The 22,313-nt window shown below is 35.3% G+C and overlaps 1 pseudogene; it reads right to left on the reverse strand.

Moving 5' to 3' along the window:
* Positions 1-1,434: 1,434 nt before the first annotated feature.
* Positions 1,435-21,360, reverse strand: LOC123951565 (annotated as a pseudogene).
* Between the last annotated feature and the right edge of the window lie 953 nt (positions 21,361-22,313).

Here is a 22,313-nt window from a genome sequence, read left to right on the forward strand (position 1 = left end):
GCAGCTGTCTCTTACTTTGGCAGAAGAGACAGTCACAAATAAAAATGCATTTAGCCCGCTCCCCCTCTCCCAATCCCACCTCCCCCCAGCAACCCCCAGTTTGTTTTGTGAGATTAAGAGTCAGAGCGGGCTATGGACATTGGGGAGGGGAGGCGAACCATAAGAGACTATGGACTCTGAAAAACAACCTGAGGGTTTTGAAGGGTCAGGGGTGGGAGGTTGGGGGAACAGGTGGTGGGTGATGGGGAGGGCACGTTTTGCATGGAGCACTGGGTGTTGTGCAAAAAGAATGAATACTGTTACGCTGAAAAAAAAATAAATAAATAAAAAGGGAAAAAAAATGCATTTAAATGATTTTTTATAGTTACCTTTATGGTGTTATTATTTATTTTCTTTTCTAACATTTATAAAGTACACTTATTATTTTTCTGACCAAAGTGCAATTATTTTTAAATCTCTTTAAACAAATAACTGAAAAAAGTATTCAAAAAAATAAAACACAATGGAAAATTAATAATTAAATGTTTTTATTTCATACCAACTCTACATTTAGTCTAGAAAACAAACAAAAACACTTTGAATGAATGTTACTAAAATGCTAACCAAATCATTGACCATAAATCTAGTACATTCATTTCAAGTTCCATTGTTGGGAATTTTAAGATCAGTTTAATCATTAATAACACTACATAACAGAACACAGGAACGCATGCTGTTAGATGTGACCTTGCCCCTTACCCTCAGATTTATGTCAGAATACAACTGACAAACCTGCCAGGTTCTGAACACCCAATTGCCTCATCCAATTCCTGGAAGCAAAGAAGATGCCCTGTCTCACAACTTAGTATAAATTGTAATAAAACAAAACCTGAGTTTTCTTACCTTTCTATAGGAAATGGTCAGTTATATAAGTACTAAAGCACTTCTAGAAATTCATTTTATAAGTTTGTTTACCAAACACATCTTGCAAGAACCAACTATACAAAAAGTTCCTTTGCAATTTGGTCCACAAATTCACTTAACAGTTTGGAAATTTAAAACCTGCAAGAAAATGAGGAAGTGGGTAATACCTAATCCTAACATGTTGTAATTATTAAAGGGATATACACACATACTAAAAAGTTTCACTCACAGAAGACACACTGTAAGAAGGATATGCTTTCTGAGTGAAAACCAAGAACTAGCTGATATCCTTCTTTGTTTTGTGAGCACCAGAGCTAAGAGATAGTTAGACCTGAGTTCACTGTCTACTCCTATAGTCAAAAAAAAAAAAAAATACTAAGATAAAAAAAATTAATTTGTCTTATTACATGCTTTCCAGTCATTAATTGAGATATAATTATGAAAGATCTAAAATTGCTTTAAAAAGGCGTGGTAACACAGCTATCAAAGCAATATTCAAGCATGATTTTGAGGATGCTTTCACATTTATAGTTAGCCTTCTTTGTCAAAAATCTTCACAATTACATGAAAAACTTTATCTACAGATTTAGAGGTATCTATTCTCTTGACTTTCTTCATTTCTTCATATAAGTCAATAATCGGCTTTGCTGACTAAAGATAGGGCCGAATTCTTTTTTCCAAGCTCTCTCTGTTGTCATCAATTCTACCTCTTTCCCCTCTCAAAACGTAATTCATACAGATTTCATTATTACAGTCAAAAAACAGAATGAAAGACATATCTGCCTTCCCATCCATGGTCTTCTTCTAACCTTGGAGGTTGTCTTGATTTCTTGGAATCCTATATAGTAAGAATTTATTCTTCTGAGTATTGGCAGCCATTGTCTGATCCATTTCCCTCTTAAACTGATGATTATCTCAACTGGCACCATCTTTCCATCTTTAATGTACTTTTCAGTGAGTTCACTATACTGTGAATCTGGGTTCTTCCTTTCAATATGTAGCCATATTTTAGATCACTGATTTACTGTAAAGAAGATGTAACTCAGGAACAGCCAGATAGATGCATCCCTCCAGAGCACAGAGCTTCCATGCCTTCTCCAGGCAAGTATCTCCCCATAAATCTCCACATGTTCACCAACCCCTGGTGTTATTATTTCTTTATATGGGTTTAAATTACTATCTAATGTTCTTTTATTTCAGCTTGAAAAACGCCCTATATTATTTTTTATAAGCCAAATCTGAGACAAATCCTGTTTTTGTTTATCTGGGATTGTTATATCTTCTAGTTCATCTTTGAAGCACAGATTTGCTGGATATTAAAATTTTCATTGCTGGTCATTTTCTTTCAGCTCTTTAAGTATGCCATCCTACTGTTTTTTCCCCCCCTTCCATGGCTTCTTCTTTAAAAAAAAAATTATTTATTTTTATGATAGAGTGAGCACAAGTAGGCAGAATGGCAGACAGAGGGGCAGGCAGAGAGAGAGAGGAGGAAGCAAGCTCCCAGCTGAACAGAAAGCCTGATGTGGGGTTTGATCCCAGGACTCTGCAATCATGACCTGAGTGGAAGTCACATGCTTAACCGACTAAGACACCAGGCACCCCTCCCTCCATGGGTTCTTATGATAAATCATCTGTTAATCCTACTAGGGATCCTTGTATAGAAAGTCTCATTGCCCTTGCTGTTTTGAAGATTCTCTATTTGATTTTGGCTTTTGGTGGTTTTATTATGATATGTCTAGGACTGAATCTCTTTGAATTTGTTCTACTTGGAAATATTTTTTTAGTTTTTTTGTATGGGTAGAATAACAGTGTTCATCACGTTTGAGAACTTTTAGCCACTATTTCCTTAAGTATTCTTTATCGCCTTTCTGGAACTCCCACAATTTGTATGTGGATATGTTCAATGGTGCCTTGTAGATTTCCAAGCTTTATTTTTAAAATTTTTTTCTTCATTTTTTATCTTCTGGTCTTCAGAGCAGATAATCTCAAGTAACCTTCCTTCAAGTTCACCAACTCTTCTGCTATTCAGAAGACACTGTATCTCATATATTGTACTCTTCAACTCCAGAATATTTGCTTGGTTTATTTTTACAATTTGCATTTGTATCAGTATTCTCTATTAGTGAGAGATCGTTCAGATACTTTCCTTTCATTCTATAGCCATGGTTCTTTTAGTTATTTAGTTATTAAAACATGTTTAAGATAGCTAACTTACAATTCTTGCTAGTGAGTTCAATGTTTGAGTTACTTAGGGACCATATGCACTGACTTATTTTTGTGTGTGTGTTGACCATACTTTCCCACTTCTTTGCATATCTTATACATTTTTCTAAGTTGGACACTCTACAAATCTGAAAATCAGATTCTCCTCAGAGTTTATTGTTGTTGCTATTCTTGCTTTTTTTTTTTCCATGTTGTTGCTATTGTGGCTTGTTTATTTAGTGACTTTCCCATACTAATTCTGCAAACTCTATACTCTTTGTCATGTATAGCCATCGGAGACTCTTCAGTTAGGTCAGTGATCAAGTAATGATTGGATATTGGTTTGCATGGAATACTAGGACTCCCAATTTGTGCTGAAGGCTTATGTGGCATGCATTCAATGCTCTGACAGACAGATTACAACACTCCCTTTTTCTTCACGTCCCCGTTGCACAGCCTTAAGATCAGCCAGAGGAATGAGATTAGGGCAGTCTCAGATCTCTTTTCAGCATGTGCCCAGTCCTGGGCATGGATGTGGTTTTCTAGATTCCCAAGAATATGTCAAACTTTTCAAAGCTCTTTATGTTTATCTCATGCCACAGCTTTTCCTTTTAAGTTTTTCAGTGAGTTTCTTGTTTGCCCCAGCTACATCACCACCTGAGGCAGCTATAGTGTTAAACCAATCAACACTGATTTTTTTCCAAACATGCCATGAAAAAGAATTGAACAAACTCCAAATCACTTCTAATACAAATAAGCCTGGCGTGATGTGTTTCAAGTAACTGCCAGATACGTGAAATAATAACAATTATTTGGGCGGTTGGGAACGCTCCAAACCTATTCTTCTCTCTCCAACAGGTATTGGCTGCTGGTTTTCATGGCTACCATTATTACAAAACTATTGGTTTGTAAGCCTCCCTTGGAGCTAGGGACAGCAGAAGGAGGAAAGAGCAATTTAACATTTTACAAAACTCAATCTTACTGAGATTCAGCTATTTTTCTTGAATAAATATTCTTTGGATTATTGCCAGGCTTTGGTTAATTTACAGAATTCTGTAAAAGTTAATTTTAATAATTTTTACCAGCGTTCTCATGCTTTTATAAAGGAGAAAATTTTCAGAGGTAACTAACCCCTTAATTCTGGACGTGCTTTCCTATATATTGTTTTTCAATATCCATACTGGCTAATAAAGCTTCACTGAAACCAAAGACCTAGGACTCTAAATAATGGTCTTAGCATAAAAATATCCTTTAAATCCAGTAATAATGCTACAGTTTATGTATTCTTCTCTCTCTTTATAATATAGATATAGTTACAGATGAGATATATATATTAGAAACAAGAGAGAGAAGAAAAGCAAGATATTTAAAGAAGTGACTCATACAGTTGTAGGGGCTGGTGACAAGTCTGAATCTTGAGCAAGCTGGCAGCCTGAGGATTCGGGTAGAAGTTGATTTCAGTATTAAATTCAAAGACTGGAAACTCATGCAGAGTTTCTGTGTGGCAGACTGGAAGTAGAATTCTTTCTTCTCTGAGAAACCTGTCTTTGCTCTTAAAGCCTTTAGTTAATTAGATAAAGTCCACCCACATTATGGAAAGTAATCTCTTTTGGCTAAAGTAAAATGTTTTAAATGTTAGTCTCATCTAAAAAATACTTCTCAGCAGCTTCTGGTGTTTGACCAAACACCACATTGAGACATAATATTAATCATCACCCTTGCACATAAAGGCAGAGTTGAAATGGGATTCAAGGTTGCTTCATCTAGTGACTTTGGGGCCTTTTCTCCAGTTCTCTTGGTTCTTCCCATCCATGTTTTGGCTTTCTCTTTAGACAGGTAGATCCCAGAACCCTTTCATTTGTGCAGGACAAATCCTAAAAAAGAAAAACACAGCTTTTATGAGCTCACACAAACAAACAAACAAAAAAGAATGTGCTCAAACCCCTTTGAGATATCAGGTAGCATCACTTTGGGCCAAATGTTCACATACTTATTTTAGAATTAATCTCTCTCCAGGAAGATAGAACTGACTCTAGTCTTACAAGGTCCATCCTTGTAGATGAGGCTAAGGTCAGTGTCTCTGAGTCCTTATTCCAGCTCCCTTGGAAATGTTCAAGGGGAATGGATACAACGTAGCAATCTGCAATGTTCCTCATCCTCTACAAACCAAAACTGGTTCGAAAGATAAGCAGCCACAGGACAAAGTGCAGATCGAAATAATTATAAAAGAATAGAAAAGCCTAACCAAATACTATAATAAATAAAACTGGAGCATGACTATATCTAGAATACTGTTAATTATTAAAGAATACTATGCACAAATTATGCCAATATTTTATTTATTATTTTGAACTTATTTTGTTGTGAAAAGAATCTTTAGAAATTTACCAATTAAAAGTATTTATTTTTTAAAAGTATTTTAAAATAAGTAGGATGTTTAAGTAAAACAATGAAATAGAGAAATTAAATTGCTGTAACCTCTACTTTTTCATCAAAAAGATCTAGTTACAGATGTGGTTTTATAAATAAGTTCTGCCAAGTGCAAGAAAGATGAGGAAGAAATAATTGCAAGATGATTCAGAGAATTGAAAAGGAATGCAATTATCTATTTCATTTTATGAGGGTATTGTAACATCAATCCAAAGTAAGACAAATAGAGACAAAAAATAGAAAAGTATGGCTCAATCTAATTTATAAGCATAGATGCAAAAAGTCCTTTAAAAAAAAGCTATGCAGCCATCAAAAGAAATGAAATCTTGCCATTTGCGACAACGTGGATGGAACTAGAGCGTATCATGCTTAGTGAAATAAGTCAATCGGAGAAAGACAACTATCATATGATCTCCCTGATATGAGGACATGGAGAAGCAACATGGGGGTTAGGGGGATAGGAGAAGAATAAATGAAACAAGATGGGATTGGGAGGGAGACAAACCATAAATGACTCTTAATCTCACAAAACAAACTGGGGGTTGCTGGGGAGAGGTGGGATTGGGAGGGGGGAGGGGGAGGGGGCTATGGACATTGGGGAGGGTATGTGCTATCGTGAGTGCTGTGAAGTGTGTAAACCTGGCGATTCACAGACCTGTACCCCTGGGGATAAAAATACATTATATGTTTATTTAAAAAAAAAAAAATTGGAAGGGGATGCGAACCATAAGAGACTATGGACTCTGAAAAACAAACTGAGGGTTTTGAAGGGTCAGGGGTGGGAGGTTGGGGGAACAGGTGGTGGGTAATGGGGAGGGCACGTATTGCATGGAGCACTGGGTGTTGTGCAAAAACAATGAATACTGTTACGCTGAAAAAATAAATAAAATGGAAAAAAAAAAGATAGCAAATTTAAACGTGCAAGAAAAATTACTAGGCAAATTTGGCCTCAGGTATGCAGACAATATTTCAACATTATAAATCTATTCATGTGAATCACCCCATTAATGGATTTAATGGTTAAAATCTATTTTGAAAAAAACATTATTAGAATACAAGAAAATACATAAAAAATAAAATTAACAAACATTAATGATGAAATAATCTGAGATATTTAATACAGTGATAAAAGTTCTGAGCAGAGGGAAAAAATGTAAAAAACTTTAAATGAAAAATATTTTTTACAAAAACCTACAGTAAACTCCACACTTAGTATTCCATTTTAGAAGTATTCCAATTAAATTCAGGTGGAAACCAGTCATAACCATTATAACCAAACAAAACCAGTTCCAGACTCTTCTTAAAAGGATAAAGACTGATTTTATTTAGAAACTTTCAATATGGGAAAAGAGACCCCTGTATAGAACAGGGCTCAATTTTGAATACAATAAGACAGCTGAGGATTTATAGCTAGGAATGGGGGTGTGGTTCAGTGTATGGAAAATTACAAAAAAGAGGAGACATCAAATATTAGAGGGGATTCTTGCTGAGGAGGCCAGGATGACCAAGTATGAGGAAGGAAGGTTAAGGAATTTGACTAGATATTGAGACTAATCACTTAAGAGGGAGGTAGATTCTATCTAAAGGAGCAGCAGGGTTCTTGCTAAAACTAAGCTGTGCATTTCCGACAAGGACAGCGACCTTGTCAAAAACAACCTGACTGAAGTTTGGCCAAGGAAGCATCGTGTCACCTTATTTTATTAAAAATTCAAGATAAGCAATGAAGTAAGAAAAAAAAAGTAACAAAAATTTGAAAAGAAAAGCTAATTTTTCCTTGCTTTAAAATTTTACTTCATCTATTCAGAAAATGCAAAGGACTCTACAAATTGTAGAGCATGCTGATTTGCTGGATAAATTTAAAAAATGGGAATACCAGTGGCATTGTAAAAGCAGTAGCCACTTAGAAAAATAAAATGCCAGTAAGATGTTTTACCTTTTCTATCAAAAAAGTCTATTTAGAAAAATAATTTTGGGAAAAAATGATAAAAACATTATTAAAATACATAAAAGATGAAGCAAAAAAATGAGAGAGCCCATTTCATGAATAAAGAAATACAATTATAATTAATAATAATAATTAAAGTAAAAAATAATTAAAGCCAAATTTTACTGAGCATCTTCCATGTGTCAAGCACCTTTTCCATGTACTTTACAAAATATACTTTACTTAATTCTTATATCATTCTGAAATTTCACAACAATCATGTTCATTTTGAAGGTACAAAACCAGGCAGGCAAAGGTTAACACTTACTTACTATCACAATGGAAGTAAGAAGCAGAAGTGGAATAAACACTATCTAATTATTCTTTTTAATTTTTTAATTTTTTTAAGATTGTATTTATTCATTTGACTGAGAGAGACACAGTGAGAGAGGGAACACAATCAGGGAGAGTGGGAGAGGGAGAAGCAGGCTTCCTGCCAAGCAGGGAGCCCAATGCGGGGCTCGATCCCAGGACCCTGAGATCACGACCAGAGTCGAAGGCAGATGCTTAAAGACTGAGCCACCCAGGCACCCCAAATGAACACTACCTAATTTAAAAATCTAACACAGCTCCAATTTTAAAAAATCTAAAGTATAAAGTAATTGTTGATGTATGTTTCTGTGACATAATTTGGTAAGTTTTTCTCTACCAAAAATTTTAATAAGAAGAAATGAAGCAAAGTATATTCTAAGTAAGCAGAGGGTTAGTGGTAAAATACAACAGTGTTTGTTCACTCTTCCTCATAGGTAGGGGGCAAAGTAAGATGCATTCACAAATGCACCTAGAGAAATAGTGTCATTTCAACATTTGCCAGACTAATATATATAAGGTAGATGGATCCTTGATGAATTTTAGTAAGTGATCATGCTTCCTATTATAGATAATTCACCTGTCTATGATGTGTTAGGTAAAACTGAGAAGTCAAGAGAAGAGGCAGAGAACGCAATTAGAAGGACACAGTAATTGTCCAAATGAGAGATGATGCCCATTCAACAGTGAATGTAAAGCCGGTGAGAACAGGACTGAGGAGCAAAGCATTAAAGAACTAAGAGTGGCCAGACATGAGGATGGTGGGAAGCCGAATGCCATGTATCTGGCTTTCATGATTAGAGCTAGGATGAAATGGATCTACACATTGAGACAGGAAGAACAGGGGATGGAAAGGAAAATATTGAATATGCTTAAGCTTATTATAGAAATCCAGAGTAACATTTCTGCATTTTAGTCCAAAACTCGGAAAGGATGTCAGGACAAAAGCAGAAAGTGAGACAGCATTAATTAGGAAAAGGATGAGCTAAAGACAGAATGCTGGAGAACTTGATGTATTATCAACAAAGGAGGAGGTGGAGGATTTTGTGGGAAAGGCAGAAAAGTGAGAACTTATAGGGTAAGAAGAACTATGAGAGAGGCTAGTAATGGGACCAAGAGAATAGAGTTTCAACAAATGAGTGGCCCACAGTATAAACAATAACTTAGTCAAACTTAGGTATAGTAAAATAAGAAGAGCAGAGCCCATTGCACTTGGCAAGGTGTTGAGCATTGGATGGTCTTGTCAGTTATTGCACTGCAGAGTGAATTATGGCAGATTTAGTGTCTTGAGTTATCAGGCAATGAGAGGTAGGAAGTCAATGAGCAAACTATGCCTGTATGAAGACTGGTTGATAAACGTAGAGATGGGACAGTCAGAGGAAAACAGCAGCAAGAAAGAAAGGTGGGATGAGGGAAAAGGGATATTGTTATTGTTGTTAAACAATAAGATGTTTCCAATCTAGAGGAAAGAGCTAAAAGTGGGAGTTTTAAAGAGAGACATAATATACGAAGTCAGATCTTAGAGGTTACAAAAACTATGAGCAAAAGTGGAATCCAAATTCATGTTCCGTCAGAGGTAGAGAGAACCATTTAGGAATGAGTGCCTGGGTGGTTCAGTGGGTTAAAGCATCTGCCTTTGGCTCAGGTCCTGATCCCAGGGTCCTGGGATTGAGTCCCATATTTGGCTCTCTGCTCAGCAGGGAGTCTTCTTCCCTTCCTCTCTCTCTGCCTACTTGTGGTCTGTCTGCCTACTTGTGGTCTCTCTCTGTCAAATAAATAAATAAAATCTTAAAAAAAAAAAATCTTGGACATCCCTGCCGTGTTCCTGACCTTAGCGGAAAAGCTTTCAGTTTTTCTCCATTGAGAATGATATTTGCGGTGGGTTTTTCATAGATGGCTTTGATAATATTGAGGTATGTGCCCTCTGTCCCTACACTTTGAAGAGTTTTGATCAGGAAGGGATGCTGTACTTTGTCAAATGCTTTTTCAGCATCTATTGAGAGTATCATATGGTTCTTGTTCTTTCTTTTATTAATGTGTTCTATCACATTGATTGATTTGTGGATGTTGAACCAACCCTGCAGCCCTGGAATAAATCCCACTTGATCGTGGTGAATAATCCTTTTAATGTACTGTTGAATCCTATTGGAAAGTATTTTGGCGAGAATTTTTGCATCTGTGTTCATCAAGGATATTGGTCTGTAGTTGACCTCAGCTGCAGCAACATCTTTCGAGGAACATCGGCAAAGGCAAGGGAAGCAAGGGCAAAAATGAACTATTGGGATTTCATCAAGATCAAAAGCTTTTGCACAGCAAAGGAAACAGTTAACAAAACCAAAAGACAACTGACAGAATGGGAGAAGATATTTGCAAACGACATATCAGATAAAGGGCTAGTATCCAAAATCTATAAGGAACTTAGCAAACTCAACACCCAAAGAACAAACAATCCAATCAAGAAATGGGCAGAGGACATGAACAGACATTTCTGCAAAGAAGACATCCAGATGGCCAACAGACACATGAAAAAGTGCTCCACGTCACTCGGCATCAGGAAAATACAAATCAAAACCACAATGAGATATCACCTCACACCCGTCAGAATGGCTAAAATTAACAAGTCAGGAAATGACAGATGCTGGCGAGGATGTGGAGAAAGGGGAACCCTCCTCCACTGTTGGTGGGAATGCAAGCTGGTGCAACCACTCTGGAAAACAGCATGGATGTTCCTCAAAATGTTGAAAATAGAACTACCCTATGACCCAGCAATTGCACTACTGGGTATTTACCCTAAAGATACAAACGCAGTGATCCGAAGGGGCACGTGTACCCGGATGTTTATAGCAGCAATGTCTACAATAGCCAAACTATGGAAAGAACCTAGATGTCCATCAACAGATGAATGGATAAAGAAGATGTGGTATATATACACAATGGAATACTATGCCGCCATCAAAAGAAATGAAATCTTGCCATTTGCGACGATGTGGATGGAACTAGAGGGTATCATGCTTAGTGAAATAAGTCAATCGGAGAAAGACAACTATTATATGATCTCCCTGATATGAGGACATGGAGATGCAACATGGGGGGTTAGGGGGATAGGAGAAGAATAAATGAAACAAGATGGAATTGGGAGAGAGACAAACCATAAATGACTCTTAATCTCACAAAACAAACTGGGTGTTGCTGGGGGGAGGTGGGGTTGGGAGAGTGGGAGGGGGTTGTGGACATTGGAAAGGGTATGTGCTATCATGAGTGCTGTGAAGTGTGTAAACCTGGCGATTCACAGACCTGTACCCCTGGGGATAAAAATACATTATATGTTTATAAAAAAAAAATTGGGAGGGGAGGCGAACCATAAGAGACTATGGACTCTGAAAAACAACCTGAGGGTTTTGAAGGGTCGGGGGTGGGAGGTTGGGGGAACCAGGTGGTGGGTAATAGGGAGGGCACGTATTGCATGAGCACTGGGTGTTGTGCAAAAACAATGAATACTGTTACGCTGAAAAAATAAATAAATTTAAATACTGAAAAAAAAAATCTTGTCTGTGAACTGGACCAGCACTCTTCAAGGGCTGGTCCACACAGCAGCAACAATAGCAGTATGTGGTCCACTGAATTAGAATCTCTATGGCTGGAAACCAGAAATCCACCTTGTAACAAGATCCCTGGGTGATTCCTATGTACTTTAATTTTTTCATAATGTTGTGAGTGATAGTTCACAAAGAGATGTAAAAAGCCTTTTTCAGATAAGATTTTAAAATCCATTGTTATTATAGTCATATATAATTGAGGAACTAGAGCACAAGGAAAGTGAATAGGAATCTGAGAAGATGACTTTCCTGTCTCAGGCTTTCATCTAGGGAGGTAAATGTGAAATTAGTTTTCCTTTTCACATAATGTACACTACCATTAGCTCTATTAATTATATTTGCTAGTTTCAACTTGTATATTACATATTTATATATTTAAATGCATGGGATATACGTGTGCAACCTGATAAGGAAAAATAAGCTATCTTAGAAAGTCAACATTTCAAAATATTCCTACGAGACATATTATTGAGCAAAACTTCAAAAAATTAGATTAAAATTATCATAAATGAGGAGTGACTTGCTATGAAATACAGCAAATACAAGTAATATGTCATATGCTTATGAAATAATATTTGTTGACCTGTTTCCCATTGGATTTGACTCTCTATGCAATGACAACTCAGTTTTAAGAAGAGTAGCACAAAGAAGAAGATTAGAATTCCTGGCCCTTTATTAGCCTTTACACAACGTTTTGGCCCTTCCTTTATCATGCCTCTTCTGGAGAGTTCTCTGATCTCTGGAGATGCTCACTATCAAATTGCTGTGTTATCCAATGAAAATGGTTTTGAAAGGAGTCCCCTTTAACCCAGAAAGAAGCACATATGCCACTGAAATGATTTTTATTCCAACATAAGAATTAATTCCTAGACTAGAGTTTTGGGAACACAAAAATTATGTAACTGTTTTCCTCTAAAACTTTACTGAAGTTTTAGTTTGAATCTTGATTTCTGTGTAATAGCAAATCACGGTAAGAGTTTTTAGAGTGACTCTATTTTAATTCCATTATTAGGCATTCTCATTTCTTGCTTTTCTTTCCTCCAAAAGACATCTCAGTTCTGGGAGTCCTATGTAATAGCACTGAATCAAAGAATGCATCTGGTTGATGGTCATCATGTAGTTTTATCTTACATAATGAACAATTGTGCGATGTACAGTTATGCCTTCTGATCTTTGCCTAGACCAACTGCACTCATGAAGTAGCTAGTTCTTCTCCACCTGAGTGCCTGCTGACATTCAGTTGAACTCCATCCAATACGCTTGCTGTTATCTGTATCTTCTGGTCAAGACCACATTTTAGCATCAACTCTTTCTCTCAACTAATTTTAGACTCTTCTTCAACAGCATGGTTGCCCACCCCACATTAAGGTAACGGTCAAGAAAATCCAGGGTATCTCTAAAACACTATCCCTAGATTTACTACTTCGTGTTGTAATTATCTGGAATGAAAAGTTAATTATCTCAACTCTGGTTTCACAAAAAGTGTTGGTTCTATCATCTACTGCAAACTTTAACAGGATAGGTGACAAAAACAGGTCTCCCAGCAGCCAACCACATGTCTCATTGTTCTTTACTAAGGGACACTTCTGCTCTTCTAACCAATCAGACAAGAAAGGGATGTTGTGGCTTTTCATCTACTCTCTTTCCACTATATTAAATATATAGGCTGAAATATGTGATAGTAGAGAGTTAGATAAATACCATATGATATAGTTATTCTACTACCGGGTATTCACACAAAGAAAACAAAAACATCAGTTTGAAAAGATAAATTCACCCTCATGAATCTTGCAACATTATTTACAGTCATCAAGATACGGAAGTGACCAATGTGTCCATCAATAGATGAATGGATAAAGAAGATATCCTCTTTATCCATTATATATTCTTTATCATACATATATAATATCATATATATATATATATATATATATATATATTCCTTAGGTTATTTCTCAACCATAAAAAAGAACAAAATCTTGCCATTTGCAATAACATGGATGAATCTAGAGGGAATAATACTAAATAAAATAAATAAGGTAGAAAAAGACAAATACCATATGATTTCACTCCTGTGTGAGATTTAAAAAAGAAACAAATGAACAAAGAAAAAGAGACAAAAAGACTCAAAAATACAGAAAATAAAACAATGGTTACTAGAGGAAGGTGGGTCAGGAGATAGGTGAAATAGATACAGGGCGTAAGAAGTAGAAACTTACAGTTACAAAATAAATAAGTCCTGAAGCTGGAAAGTACAATATAGGGAATATGATCAATAAGATAGTCATAATGTCATTTCATAACAGATGGTGACTACACCTATTTAATGGAGTTCTGAGTAATGTATAAAATTGTGGATCATTATGTTGTTCACATGAAATTGTTTAACGATGAGTCATAATACACTTCAGTAAAAGTTAAAAATAAATTAATTAAAATATATAGAAAGAGAAAGAAAGAAACTAAAATATGTGATAGTAGGATTAGAGAAATATATTTAGGAAATTTATGAAAATAAAACTTAGAACTATGACAACTCAGACATAAGTTTTGCTAGATAGAAAGTCTAAATTAAAGGTCAACATTTTTAGACTCAATACACCATAACATTTATCCTTGAAATTTAAATAGAATTTACTAATAAACTATTTACACATAAAGTTCTAAAATAACTTACAGTGGCCTTATAATGTAAGGTCTTATAGGAAATACTTTACGGGAAAAAATATGTATTTCAAAACTAGAAAAAATAATAGTCAGAAGTTTATATCTATAATGAGTAAGTCTAGATTTAAGTGAAGTAAAATGACCATGCATCAGTTTTTTTGCAAAAATTAAAGAGAAATGAAAGAGCAGAGAGATTTTAAATTAGATTTTAAATTAGACGCTAGAAGGGCCCCTGAGTGGCTCAATCAGTTCAGATCCAGCCCCACAGTGGGTTCTGCACTGGGCATGGAGCCTGTTCTCCAAGATTCCTTCTCATCCATTGTCCCTCCCCCTGCCACTTGCATAGGCAAGCACCCTTAATAAATAATAAGCAAACAAATAAATAAATATTAGATATTAAAGCAAAAATTAGTTTGAGAATAAGTCATGATTTGTGTATGATAAGAGGTAAATCACCTTAACTTAACTTAAGTAAGAATAACAAGAATAACAAGCCAGGACCAATTAGTTTCAAAAATGAGAAAACAAGATGTTCTTTCATATGATCTGGACCTTATTTAAAATATAATATCAAGGGGCGCCTGGGTGGTTCAGTGGGTTAAAGCTTCTGCCTTCGGCTCAGGTCATGATCTCAGGGTCCTGGTATTGAGCCCCGCATCGGGCTCTCTGCTTGGCAGGGAGCCTGCCTCTCTGCCTGCTTATGATCTCTGTCTGGCAAATAAATAAATAAAATCTTTAAAAATATAGATAGATAGATATAATATCAAAATAAATTTCTTTAGCATGTTTTGAGGTGTGATTGTAACAAAATATGAGGAAATTTTTTTAGTATTTTGTGAACCTATCACATATAACCAGATACATTTAATCTTGTGGGTGATATTTTAAATAGGTGATAAGGGAGAAAAGAGGTGATATACAATTTAATATGAAACCTTATGAGTGATACCAGGATAAGCGTGAAGAGCAATAGGAAACCCTAAGATTAAAAAAAATAATAATAACATTTAATTTTCAAAATGGATTTTTTCATTCCACCTCAATAACTATAAAAATATATATGCTGAAAATAACATAGTTTTGATTTAACAGTTACTAATAAAATGAAAGAGATTCTTGTATTCATTGATGGTAAATTAATATTAGTTCTAAATATTCCTTAAAGACCCCAAATAGATTTTTTAGTTTCTGCATTAACTGCACAACTGTACTGAAACTGTTTTCAACCAAATATGTAACTAAGAAATGTTATAATAAGAGTTTCTTTGTAAATAATTGTAAAATGATGTTATTTGGTTTCATTTAATTTGAAGTGAGTCTCCTAGGTACATACTTACTCAGAACTATGTTTCTTTGATATATCAACCCTTTCATCATTATAAAGTGCTGCTCTTTATTTTGAAATGATTATTTTGGATATTAGCAAGCCAGCTTTTTTTATGCTTGAAATTTACATGGTCTATATTTTTCAATATTTAACTTTCACTTTCAGTCTATGTCTTCATGTATCAGGTCTTTCTCCTTTAAATAGAATTACTTAAGACTTTTTTTTTTTTAAACCAAGATTGCCAATCTCTACCTTCTTTTTTTAAAAATCTCTACCTTCTTAATAAGACTTTCAATTGTTTTTTAGTTGTTTAGTCCAACTATATGTAATGCAATTATATATGTGGTTGAATTTGTGGTTTGTTTACCATTTATTTTATTTATTTTCTCCTTTACAGCTTTGTTTTGATTATTCAAATGCTTATTTTCAGTATTTTTTTTATATACTCTATTAATTTTTAGCTGTATCACATTGGGTTTTTTGTTTGCTTATAAATTAGTACTGTAGAAATTGTACAACCACCCTTAAATTATCACAATCTTCTGTGGATTAATATCACATCACTCTTTGTAGACCGAATAAATCTTAAAATATTATAATTCCATTTATATGTTATCCCATTATTCGTGCTACAATCTTAGATGGTTTACTTCCAAGTAAACCATAACACATATTCATAATTTTTGCTTAAAAATATCAATGCTAACCCTCTATTAAACAATGTTTGTATTAAAATGATTGAATTTCTAACAAAAAATTATAATGGAAAATAAATATGTCAGAACCTATAGGATATATTAAAAGCATTGACCAGAGGAAATTTGATGGCACTATACACTTTTGTAAGTTAAAAAAAAGAAGTAAATGAATATAAGTGAATTAAGCTTCCAGGCCAAAAACCTAGAAAAGGAACAACAAAGTACACCAGAAAAAGGTACAAGATGGAAAGTAGTAAAAGGGAAAACTAAAGTGGCAGATAATAGAAAAAGAGTAAATCTAATAACGAATGAATCAAAATCCTGGTGTTTGAAAAATATGATTAAACATATAAGTCACTGCCTAACTTGGTTAATTTTTAAAAATATATTACCAAAGCACAAAAATTCAAAATAAGAAATAAGCAATAAGGGCAAATAACCATTGATACAGAAGAAAATTTGTATATTTTTAAATCAAGATATTTTGAAGGCTTCTATGCACATAAGTGTGAACATCACATTGGAAGGGATTTTTTTTTTTTAATTTAAATTCAAGTTAGTTAACATGTAGTGTAGTATTTGTTTCAGGAGTAAAATTTAGTGATTCATCACTTACACATACTATAACACCCAGTGCTTGTCACAAGTGCCCTCCTTAATGCCCATCCCCAATTTAGCCCCTCCCCTATCCCCCTCCCCTCCAGCAACCCTCTGTTCAGAGTCTCTTATGGTTTGCCTCCCTCTCTGGGAAGGGAATAATATCTTATTGAAATACAGACTAAGACAACTAACCCATTAGAGGTAAAGAACTGATGTCTGGATGACATAGAAAATTTTACCATAGAACTACAGATGGTTTCACAGGCAATTTCTGCCAAATCTCTAAGGCTCCAAAAGTTCTGATGCAGTTGTAGGTATTTTATTATTTTCTGACTTCTATTTGATCTTTTTTAGAGTTTTCATTTATCTTATAAAATTCTGTATTTTTTCACCTATTCCTTCCTTTACATTGGGGTGCCTGAGTGGCTCAGTGGGTTAAGCCTCTGCTTTCAGCTCAGGTCATTATCTCAGGGTCCTGGGATCAAGCCCTGCATCAGGCTTTCTGCTCAGCAGGGAGCCTGCTTCTCCCTCTCTCTCTGCTTGCCTCTCTGCCTACTTGTGATCTCTCTGTCAAACAAATAAATAAAATCTTTAAGGAAAAAAAAAGGTTTAAAATCCTTTGCATTAATTCCGATGACTAGATACTCAGAATTTGCTTGTTTTCTTTGTTTATTTTGTGTGTTTATTTTCTTTCTGCTTATTTTCTTTCTATTTATTTCAATTTTTTTATTCCAGGTTTTATTCAAAGATTTAAAAAGTGCAGAATGGAGTATTTTTTAAATTGTACTTATTGTGTTCACAGAAATCACAAGCCTTGTTCTGTAGCTGGCAGTTACGATGAGGAGCTGACTGTTTTGATTCCTCCATGATTGATCTGATCTGGAACTGGCCACACTTTTATTGAGTACATTTAAACTGAATGAAGTCTTTAAACTCTATGCCAGCATCACCAAAAGGCTAAACTTTTGATCTTCTATGGTTTGAGCCGAGAGGGAATTGTTCCAGTTTTAGATAGTTTTTCTTCAACTTTGTGTTCAATTTTGTCAGGACCCCAGAATCCAAGCACATGGAGAATACACGACATTACAGAAATTCTCTTTGATTTACTACCTCTTCACCACTGCTTCCTTGGTTACAGTCTGACAAGAGAGTGACAGAGAAACATTGTGTTTAAGTTATTTATTTTCCCTTTTGGGGCGCTCTAGATATCAACCTATCTCTCTAGCTTATGCTGCCACTCAAAGCTTGATTTATGTCTTCTCAGTTGTGAAAAGCTTCCAATCGCCAGTGGATGACAGACCCACTTTTCTGCATACCCAATCTACCGATGATGCCATGGTTCTCTGCTAACATACTAAGGATGTGTACTTCTCTCTATTTAATCAACCAAACCTTTCTTGTACCCACAGCGTTTCAATAGTGTCATAAAAAATGTAGGACTTTATTTTATCCATTAATCTTTCTTTCTCTTTTTGTTAAAAGTGGCAATTATTAACATTTTACTACATTCTAACTACAAGTGAAAATAGCATCCTTAATTTTTAACTAAGGGCATAAAATGTCATTGTTATAATATAATAAACATTATATATTTAAGCAATTTCCTTTACAGACCCATCTTACTTCTATGTAAGAGATGTTAACATCTTCATTGTTGCTGGACTTTACCAAATAATCTGTCATTTAAAGGATTGATGTTGTATTAATTGATAGCACTCATGTCATGTCATTCCATGGTTTGTTAAGTATTTTACTAAGATCTTTTATGACATAAATAAGCAAAATATTTGATGTTATCTCCCAAAGTTCTGTAAATCCATGTTGTCCACCAATTATAACTTTGGTTTCCTCTGTTATAGAAAGAATGACATTTGCAAAAGGAATTATTTTTCTATGAAATAATTTTTAAGGACTGTGTATACTAGCAACCCCGTTGTATCCATCACAAATAATTATGTTAAAATAGCATTTCCTCTGTCAATTTCTCATTCCTTAGACAACTTATATATGCGATTAGTTAAATTTCATTTGTAACATAGGATGATTTCAATGAGTTGTAATAAAAATTTGTTGTACTGTAGTCTGTTACATGGTTATTTGTAAAATGTTTTAACATCTCATTGATTCTTCTTAAAAACAGTATCATTGCTTGATTGGACAGAGAGATAACTTCACTTGAATTTTTTATTAGTGTATTAATAACCCTTTTCACATTTAGTAAGGTTAATTTTCCTCCAGTATTCCATGGTTTATGAGGGTTATTGCTTCTTGCTATTTTTTACATAAAATTGATGCTTTTGTATTGCTGATTAAAAGACTTTTAAACATTTCAAAGATAATATTCAATAGTTTCCCTCTGTATGTCAGAAGCAAGATAAGCCTTTTCAAAATTTTTTGATAAATATGGGCAAAATATTTACTTAGTCTGACAGTTTCCTTGCTTCATTAAAACCAGTGTTTTGGCATAGGAAGAACTGTGCACAAAGATACAAAAATAAGTTCAATTATTCATAGAATGTCAATCTTAAACTTTATGAAAGAAGTTTTAAAAAATTTAGTTATATATAGAATAATCACAAATGTGACAACAGAAAATGAAGACTAACACGGATTTCTTGAGTTGGTGGTTCATATACTCAGTTATTGACACAATTTTACAAATTAGTAAATTCTTCGAAAAGGTCCAAGCAAAAATATATCTCCTCAATAACACATCTATAGGCATACCTCAACAATTCTTGGTATAAAAATACTTCAAAATATCATTTATTGATATAAAAAATGGATAATTATGGGAAGTTTTTTACGTACATGAGTATTCTGGAGACATTTTACTGTTATGCAGGATGCATGAAAATTCTTCTGTGGGAAAGATTTTCTCAAATATCATGGGCCACCTAGAACCTCACATCCATACACTAAACCTATTTATACTTTTCAGTCACTGGGACACTGAAGAATAGAGTAATTTCCAAATTTTACTGTAAAGACATGGCCACTTAGAGAATCAAAGCTTAAATAAATTCACAAAAACAGAAATCAGAAAAGTTAAATTTTTCAGTGTAAAAAAAAAGAACTGGAAATTATTGAACAAAGGAATAATGTTAGGTACTGTCCAGGACTAATAGCATGTTGAAGAGAAACCAGTTCATTTTTCCAGCAATGCATCTACCACAGACATGAGGAAAATCCATATAAAACACTTCCCTGTGAAAACAACTGAATCATGCTGGGTTTTATGAAGGAGTTCGTAAAACATTTTCTCTTATTTCTTCTGTGATAATTGGATTCTATTTCCCCTAGAATATATTTTGAATTTGTGTTTGTTTGGGTTTTAGCCTTAACAGAGGATTATTTTGTCTAAGTCAGCACAATTAAAACATCTCCAACAATACATAAAACTATACATAAATATAGCAAATATCCAAAATTTTTCCTTCATATGACATGCCAGTATATGTAAGAGAAAGTATTGTTCATGAGGCAAGAGAAAAACGATTTGGGCAGTGACCTAATTAGTTAGGTATTACCATTCAAAGACCAGGTAAAACCACAGTTTCAGTCAGAAAAACATTATTGCAAGAGTTCCTGTAAAGCAGGATGTATGTACTTCATTTTCCTCTCCCTGTCACATTTCATGCATAGCCTGACTATTCCCGATCATGATTCTCTGCCTTCTTTCACAGAAGAAAGATTATTTGGAGTGGTCCTAAAACATTGCCCTCTATCCCTACAACAGTTGAGGAAATGCCTATCGCAATAGCCAATTTTCGCCGTGAAAAATAATAGAAATGACAAAGTTAAAAAAAAAAAAAGAATGCATTGGGTTTCAGAAGTACTTCCCCTAATAATTTTTAAGAAAGTTTACCATAAGTATTTCCAAAACCATCAGGCATTACAAAAATTGTACAATGCCCTGTGTATGGGAGTAAACATCTATTTAGACCACCTGTCGAATTCTGTGCCTAATTTGTTCTGTTCAACTCTTCCATCTCAGGGAGGTCAATAATCCTCTGAATTCCTCTTTATCCACTGATCTCCTCAGCCTATTTTAACAATGGAAGAAGAAACTGATGTATGGGTTAAGTCCCCTGGTTCTCCTGAAGTATCTTAGTTTCAATTATGTTTCAACAGTGTGTTATTATGAACTTACAGAAACAGTCTCTCAGCCATGAAAAACTCTCTCCCAAACTTTTGTTTAAAATTTTTAATTTAATTTAAATTAAATTTAACACCAAGCAGAGGCACTTTCCAAAAACCAGAAATGAAGCCAAATCATGAAATCACTCAGTGCTTATGGAAAACAGCTCTGATTGGGGGGTGGGCGGTGTCATCTCTGATTGTCTTGGCAAAAACACAGGTATTTGGCTGCTCTGGCTCTTTTTCCTCTTTCTCTACCAGCCCACCAAGAGACCCCAAGGGGAAAGTGCTTTCACAGTCCTGGGTGGAGGAGACCTGGCCAATTCCAGCTTTCAAGGCTGTGTTCTCCAAGGCGATGTTTTCCCCACAGCGGTCACACTGAAATGGGTTAATTCCTGAACCCAGGAGCATGTGATTTTTGGGGGTCTTGAATACCGCTGTCTCTTACCCCACAAGCTGGGTACTGGAAAGCTCTGTCTGGACCATGTGAACTTGGTCGTTCATGCCGCGGGCAGAAGGAGAAACGCAGAGTTAGTAGGGATACTAAACATTTTCCAGTCGCTCATCACCATCTGCGTGGACAAGGGCGCTAGAAGTGCTTTGAAGTGTGGGTAACCCTTCAGGGACACCTCCATCCGCTGAGCCTTCAGGCAGCGCCCCTCCTGCTGCTCTGGGCCACGCTGGGGCGCCTGCGGGAGGGCGCAGGGCTCACAGCGTCTCCCCTTCTCACTCCCCCAGGCCCTGCACTGACCCCCCGAAGCTCTCTTGTCCCTGTGCCTCGCGGGTGGACAGCCCGTGACTGGGGCCTGGCAGCACAGCCTGAAGGGTGCCTGTGAGGTGGGAGCTCTCCCACAGTAGACTTAATAGCTTCCCCACACACACACCCGTAATTTCTAAGAAAAAGGCCTTTTATTTAAAATTGATTATGATACTCTATGTTGGTCAGAGAATGCTCTTTGGATTATTTGCATCCTTTAGAATTCATTAAGGTTTTCTTTGCAGTCAAAACTAGAGCAATCCTTCCCGTAAACTTAGAAAGAACAGATATTCTCTATTTGTATTTCAATTTTGATACGTATTATAAAATCTGCATTGTCAATTATATTGTTTAGATCTATATTTCTTGATCTGTATTGGGCTGAGAGACGTGTTAATTTCATCTGTTGTTAGTTCGGTTCTATTCGTCCTACCATGTGTAGGTCTGTATGCTCTCCTGGAAGAACGGTGTTGCAGGTAAGGTATGAGAGCCATAATAACTAAGAGAGTAATTGTCATAGTTTCGTTGTGAACTATACCTTTCAGCTTTATAAAGTGACCTTTGCTTTTTCAGGGCTTCCTGGTCTGAGTTCTACTATCAAGTATGAGACTGCTGCTCTACTGTTCATTTACCTACTCTTGGTTTACATTGGTCGTGCTTTTATACGAAGCTTTGTAAGTACTGTTTTATGAGTTGGGTG

Source organism: Meles meles, chromosome 10 (assembly GCF_922984935.1).
Source record: "Meles meles chromosome 10, mMelMel3.1 paternal haplotype, whole genome shotgun sequence".
Taxonomy (NCBI): domain Eukaryota; kingdom Metazoa; phylum Chordata; class Mammalia; order Carnivora; family Mustelidae; genus Meles; species Meles meles.